The 7906-nt window shown below is 42.0% G+C and overlaps 1 pseudogene; it reads right to left on the bottom strand.

Annotated features, from left to right (window-relative positions):
* Positions 1–3090: 3090 nt before the first annotated feature.
* LOC118565134 lies at positions 3091–6680 on the bottom strand (annotated as a pseudogene).
* Positions 6681–7906: the final 1226 nt, after the last annotated feature.

The raw sequence follows: 7906 nt of genomic DNA, 5'->3' as shown, positions 1-7906 counted from the left end.
TTTAATAAAGGCGTAAAAAATTATTATCTAAAGGACATTTTTTTAAAATCAGAAATCCTCTGAAAATGATCCCCGAACAAATCGCTCTGGCTAAAAAAGCATAAGAGATATCAAAATAATTCTTTCACTGTGAGTATCAGCAGCTTTGATGACCATGTAGTCTCATTTTCATATTTTTAATAAAATCGGTGTAGGCACAGCGACGATGAAAATTGGATGATGTGGGAAAATGCAGCTCCAAAGCGATTTCAGGATTTTGCACATTCGTACTCCCGAACAAATTGTTACCTGTGGAAAACCGTAACAGTTATCCACAAAATTATTTTTCTTGAGTGCCAGAAGGGTGGGACATTCATGTGTGAAAGCCTCATGTCTGTACATAAAACGATTTAGGAGTACGACGATGCGAAAACATGTGATGTTTTGGATTTTTAGACGTCATTTTTTCAAAACCGCTCCATAAATGAATGGGGGAGGTTTCGGGTTTGTGTCGCTCTGAGGTGATTTGCGAAAAATCTATAAAGCCACACCAATGAGGGTTACATTTCCCGAATCCTGACAAAATACCTACGTTTTGATGTATAATTTTCTACGTAGAGTGAAAATTGAGCGAGAAAGGTCAGTTGTTCGGAGTTTTGAAATCTTAAAAACTAGAGTGGGCCACTCTAGCGGTTGGAGAATTCCGTCATTGACTTTCATTGTAAACGATGATTTAGCTGATTTTTGGACATGAGCTTTGAGGAGTAACTGTGAAGAGACGATAAAAGATATCCACATCCCGTTTTCACTTCTGAGTAGGTCACAGATATATCTACAAACTGGAAGTTAAACGGTGTTCGTAGGTGAAAGCATGACGACACAGTACAGCGTTGAAAATGGTCATTTTGAGGCTTTTTTCTTCCCGACTCCATTCATTCCTATGGGTTTTTTTTTGGGGTGGTTTTCGTTAATTTTGTCGCCATGGTAACTCGAAACCCCAATAAAAGTAGTAGTAGCACACTATTGCCGACCGAACCGAACCGCACGTTTTGATACCTATATTGTGGGGGTGCAAGCTACGGTTCGGGCCGCATTAACGCACAAATAATTAAGAATATTAATAAAGAAGCCGTTTAGAGGTGAATAGTAATAGGCCTGCCCATGCATTTGCATTGGGAGGCAGTGCTGTGCTTCGCACAGCACTGCCTCCTCATTGTTCATGCAAGGCAGGCGCCTAATAAGATAGAGACGCATTTAGAGGTGCATAGTAATAGGTGCCTCCAGCATTTGCATGGGAGGCAGTGCCTCCCTCATTGCAAATGCTATGGCAGGCGCCTAACTACAATTTCTGAAGAAATTTAGCAAGGCGCCTGCCACTTGGTGCGTACCGTCCTAACCGTAAGAGTTACCTTTGCGATTCAGAGGTTTGATACAAGTGTTTGAAAAAAAGAGTTGTGGTGCAGGAAGGCAAAATGTGTATGTACTCTATCCAAACTGTTGTCTGTAAAGGCACCTCAGGCACTTAACAAACCAATCGCATCAGAGCGCTGTCACTGTGGAAGTTGAGACAAATATCCCAATATTTCCAATATTTTAGTAATTAACCAATTGCCATGAGTCAACGCTTAACACAGGAGCCTATCTCCTTCATCAGTGCTCCTAAGAGGCTCCTTGGATTAGGCACTGAGCCAACAGGACAGTCCTGCAGCATTTCAGCACTGGACAGTTCCGCATAGATTCAAAGGGTAAGGGTGACACATGACAAGAAGGTGTGCTCAACGTAAGATTTAAACATGTTCACGTGACAGACAAAATCTACACGTTCTGGAAGATGTAGCAATCACATACTTAGCAAGCAACAAGCTTATGTTTACATTTCAATGTTTGCTGTCTTATTCTGCTTGGGAGGCTCTCCTGTGCATTGCAGTGGAATTGTGGACCTCAGAATGAAAGCCTTTACAAGCACTGTTTAAAAGTTGGCAACATTTTTAAAAGAAGCCTTTTTCCATCAATGTGCACTTGTGAAATAATCTCCTAGTTTAATTAAATACTTGCACTGCTTTTTATGTTTGGTACGTTTGTTGTTTTTCATTTTTAATGTTGCTTTCCTTTTGCTTTTCGTACAATTTAGCATCCGTTTTCCATATATATTAATAATGCATTTTTGCAATGCAGTACTGTGGATCACAGGTCAACAGCTCTGATTTTTTTATCTTTAGTCCCAAAAAGGCACTTCTGAAATTGAGTCTGGTTTGGAAGTGTCCTGACACAGAGTATTCCACATTTTAAGTCCATACCTGGTACATGTTTGTACGTAGGTGCTCTTGATCCACCAACTCCGTCTTAAGTCTTCTCCTTGGAAAGCTTTCCCCAAGGATTGAACAGATTCTTCTTGGCAATCCTCACAAAGCAGCAGTTCTTCCTGTTGCTGGTGCAGTTTAACACTAAATGTTTTCCCTTTACTCAACTTTCTTTAACATGCCTGTACAGACAACAACCAGTTTCTTCAGAATGATCTTTTATGAAATATATACATATGAAGGGTGTCCATGACTGTCCTCTGGACATCCATACAGTCAGCACTATTCTCCATAATTATGACATTTGCAAAAGAGGCTTAAAATCATTACACTGTGTGTAATGATTTCACATCTGAGTTTCACTTAACTTTCTGAAATGACTGGGAAAAACTATGCACAATTAATATTTGAGATATACTTCTTGGGAGCAATGATTTATCTCCAGAAATTTTAGGTCAACTTCTGTGCTCTACATTTATATGACCGGAAATTTTTTCATTAATATTTCCAAGATATCAAGATATAATTGAAGTTTACCATAAAGAAAACTGTACAGCTAATGTTAGTGCAGTCACGTTAAACCATGTATTAGTTACCATTGTCATGTATACAAATAAACAGACATCAGTATATTGACAATGAACACATTTTAACTAACTAAACAACAGAACTAACTTCAAACAGCAATAATTGATAAAATTACAAGTAGGCCTACAATATGCTCTCAGACAATGAGAGATCAAACAAAGTGAACTAAAATACATTTGAGGTCATGTGTAATGGGCATCTCCTGTAAGAAACAGATCAGCTGGTGTCTTACAGGTGATGCCAATTACACATGTCATTGTTTTCTGTGTCCTGGAATCTTCTCCTAGAACCAAATGGCCAATCTGAAATAACAAAATAAAAAAGTTTAGTTAAGGCCTTTTATGTTCTCACTGACATTTGTGATTTCAACGGAATACAAAGGTACCTTCTTGTCCACAGCGTGGGTTGCCATGCCCAACTGAAGACTATGGCCAGTCACGGGGCAATTTGGTCACTCCTTCAGTCCACGGCAATACTCAGTCCAGTGCAAATTCTAACAGAAACCATGATATACAAGAATGCCTTTGAGATTTTAACATAAGCATCCTGCAGATCTTAACTACATACGTTTTAAGTACATACCTACACAAAAGTGTATCTATATAGTGCCAATTCACAACAAATGACAACTGAAGACTAAGAAAAAATAACCATGTATCCAGTACCTTCTAGCCATCACCAATGACAGTTTAGTGGAAGGGGTCTGAAGCACTCGTAGCAAGCACCTTGCCGTCCACAACAAGCCTTGGGAGGAGGACGTCTCGCAAAGACAGGGGGAGAAGTCGAGACATGGGAAGAAGGGGGAGAAGTTGAGACAAGGGCGGGAAGCAGGCACAGGGCGAGAAGCAGAAACAGAGAGAGAAGAGACTGAAGCAGAGAAAGGGGTAGAAGTTGAGACATGGGAAGAAGGGGGAGAAGTTGAGACAAGGTGGAAAGCAGCACAGGGCGAGAAGCAGAGACAGGGGGAGAAGGGACTAAAGGAGAGACTGGGCGGGAGGCAGAGACAGAGGAAAAGGGGGTGAGGCGGAGGGAGAAGGGGGTCAAGGCGGGGGAGAAGGGGGTCAGGCAGAGGGAGAAGGGGGTGATGCAGAGGGAGAAGGGGGTGACGCAGAGGGAGAAGGGGGTGACGCAGAGGGGAGAAGAAGGGGTGACGCAGGGGGAGAGAGGGGGCAGTGTTTGACGCAGGGGGAGAAGGGGTTCCGCAGGGGGAGAAGGGGAATCCAGCAGGAGAGGGAGAAGGGGCAGTGACGCAGAGAGAGAAAGCAGAGGGGAAGGGGTCAGAGGGAGAAGGCAAGGGGGAGCCGCAGACCAGAGGGTCAGGCAGAGGGACAGATGACAGCGATGGAGGGGGGAGACAGAAGGCCTCGGGCAGCAGATGCCGCACAGCAGAGACAGGGGGACAAGATGCCGCAGCAGCAGAGACAGGGGGACAAGATGCCGCTCAGCGGAGACAGGGGGACAAATATGCCGCAAGACCCAGGCGGCAGACACAGGGGACAAGATGCCGCCAGAGGCGGGGACAGGGGACAACATGCCGCAGCAGCGGAGACAGGGGGACAACCTGCCGCAGCAGAGACAGGAGAGGCAGAGAAAGGTGGAAAAGCAGAAGGAAACAGAGAAGCAGAAACAGGAGCACTTATCTGAAGTTGCGAGCAGACCGCAGTCCACAGCAACTCAGCAAGGACCTCCATACCAGGTGTGTCGCTCAGGTGAACCTGAAATGCAGTTATAGAAAATATTTTATTATACACAGCAAGCCTAAGTCCAATGAAAGAAAGAAATCTAACTTACACCGTCCCTGCTCCACAACTCCAGGTGGCTCAGAGGGAAGTGCTCAATTACCGGCAGGTACCGAACACCTACACAGAAAAAGAACACACTGCCATTCTTAGTGTCAGCCAGGCAAACATTGTGGTATCCATAGATTAGATACACTTGGCAGAAAAAAAAAAGTTTTTATTTTTGTTTTTACTAATTTCTGGGTCAAATTCAGTATTGAAAGTTATGTTGTACTCCACCTCTACCAAAAAAATAAATAAATAAAATACGACAAAGAAACAAAATTATACACATTTGGCAATAAAAAAAGTGTTTTTTGGGTCAAATTCAGTATTAAAGTTATGTTGTACAAAACCACCTACCACTCAGCTCCTCCCAAAAAATAATAATAAAAAGTTAAAAAAATTTCAGACACCAACAATGCCGCTAAGTACCATATAATGGACATGACTTAAAGTATTTGTATAAACATATTTTGTGTACATCACTTACTTCTCTTGGCCGCCACACGGCTGTACTCCTGTCGCAGGAGTGCCTGCTCCCTCTCCTCAACGACGAGCCGTGGTGGGGAAGTCCAAAACAACCACCTTTTAATTTCAATCAAAATGGAAGAATCAATTAACATATCATATTTTCATATTTAATTGATCATGAATAAATGTAGTGGATAATAAACTTACATAGCACAGAGGTTGCTTTACGGTAAGAAACAAGTGTCAAAGTCCCGTCCCGCCTCCTGGATGGTCCTGCTGGAACTCAAGTTTGTTGGCTTGGCGCCAGAAAGACAGATGACGTCTGGGGTCCGAGGCAGAACCGCATCCATCACCTCACGCCGCACTCATCTGCAGAGGCTCCGGGAGAGGACAGCACCCTAAGGAGAAAGTACTCCCTGGCATGGTGACAAACCCATCTACAATAGCACGCAAATGGGAGTCGCCAACCAAAAGAGCAAACTGACATAGAAAAGAATGTTTATTGGATTTTCATTCCACACCAAGATTAGTTTATGATACAGTTATCCGAGGTCAGTAGCTGCTTCAGGTAGGGAGGCCCAGACGTCTCTCTCCCCAGCCACTTGAGCCAACTCTCCAGGGGAATTGCAAGATGCCTCCCAGGCCTCTTGGTCCAACCAAGGCTCATGACCATAGATGAGGGCAGGAACATAGATGGACCTAAGTCGAGAGGTTTGCCTTTGGCTCAGCTCTCTTTTCACCACAATGAAGTGGTACAGTGCCCACTTCACAGCAGACTCAGCATGAATCCGCCTGTCGATGTCCCCGCTCATCTTCCCCTCATTTGTGAACAAGACCCCAAATCAAAATAAAAAAATTAATATACCTTTTTCTCTGGAGCCTCGGCCAGGAGCACAAACTTACGCCTACGCCTCGTGACACGTGAATAGCCCCCACTGCGTCACGCGATGGCGATACCCCGTCCCTCGACCTGTTTAGAGACACACACATCAAGATCAAACCTTCAGGCCTTTGAGAATTAAACAAATTCTACGATTTTCTTTACATACGAGAACCAATAGGGGTCGATGGCGCACGGGGCTCCTCCTGGCACACCTTGGCACACGTCTACGAAAGAAATGTTTAAAATAGATGTTTAGATCAACTACAAAGTAAACTGGATTTGTATTTTTGCAAATAAATTAGCCTGGATTTTTCATGGAACATACCTGGTCGAGGGCATGAACTGCAGCAGTCGAGGCATCAAAAGAGACAAATGAATAACATGGAGTAAGCAAGGAATGAAATATTTGAACAATGAGTCACTGAAAACTAAATTGATACCTTCTTCTCCGGAGACTGAGTTGGGGTCCAAGCTTGCAGAGTGGGTGGGGGTTGTCCTGGGCTAAAAACACAGAAATGATTGCAATCATGCCTAAGGCCAAAACTACCAACAGTTACTTAAATGATAACACAAGAAAAAAAATGCAATGTATAATAAATATACCTTGGCAATGTCCGGCTCAGGGTCCATCCTCCTCCATCTTACCTTGGCAGCCGAGCGACGTCCCTTACGTGGCATGCTTTCAAATAAGAGCAAAGAGAACTGGGGGGCGGGGGGGGGGGGGGAATCTACATTTATAATACATTTGTTTTATGATAGTAAGATGGGCATAAATGAAGAGTTAATCAAACTAATCAGTGTGTGTATGTGTTTGAGTGTATGTATGACTGTTATTGTGTGAAAATAAATGTGTGGTCTAAATATGTAGATTAAGTTGGTTGTCTTAAGAATTTTAGATCCAAATGGCCAAAAAGTGCTGAAATTGTCCTTTATTTAAGTTGACAAATCAGACCAAGGTTCACAAATCACAAACATGGATGTAATTATTCCGCTATGTGTTTATGATAATCTATCCAGGTTTGAACTGTGTGTCGTAGTTTAACAGAAAAAAAAAATGCTCAAAGTAGATAAAAATATGTAGCCCTTTAACCATTTCCCGAAAGAAAACACTTCTTCTGGCACTTATATTAAAAGTCAAACAAAGAAATAACACACTTTTCTATAATAAAGTACAAAGTCCTTTAACCTTAACAAGCAAGAGAGCATTGTAGAATCTTGACCCGTGAATACAACATCAGGGGGTGAACATCTTGTACTACAGTGTTCCAGTTAGCTTGAAAAGAATTTATGCTGAACAGCCCCAAGATACTTATGTCACATAAAAACATGTTAAAAAAAAAAATCCCCCTAAATCTTCAGACTTCTATGGTTTTAAAAAACTTCCAGCTTCCCTAATATAAATGCAATCCTATTAGCTGCCAGCTAGCTATCACGGCATCATCACAGCTAAAACTTCTTCTTCTTTATGAGTTTTTACTAGCGGGTGACATCTAACTTAAGATGCATTATCCCCCATCTACTGTGCTGGAGTGCGGACCAGAATGTCTCCCTTTAATCTAAATTCTTATGTACAATCCTGTTTCCTTCAAAATGTAATAACTGTTTTATTTATTTTGTGTTTAATTAATAACATTAAGTTTCCAATGTCTCTATATCCTATTTCCTAATTTCTTGTTTAGCTTCTCTCTACTTGCTGTATATTTTTTCACAATGAATTGTTACAATGGCTCTACTGTTTCCCATGTCCATACCACATTCACAACTACCTATTGGATTGGTTACCTATCATATGTAAAATTTTATTTAATCCAGTATGTCCGAGCCGCAATCTTGTCATTACTACTTGTTCTTTTCGATTTTCTCCTATTATTTCCATATTCCCTACTTTCTTTTGTATTTGAAAT

This window comes from Fundulus heteroclitus, chromosome 13, assembly GCF_011125445.2.
Source record: "Fundulus heteroclitus isolate FHET01 chromosome 13, MU-UCD_Fhet_4.1, whole genome shotgun sequence".
Lineage (NCBI taxonomy): Eukaryota > Metazoa > Chordata > Actinopteri > Cyprinodontiformes > Fundulidae > Fundulus > Fundulus heteroclitus.
This window is presented reverse-complemented; position numbering and strand designations above follow the sequence as displayed.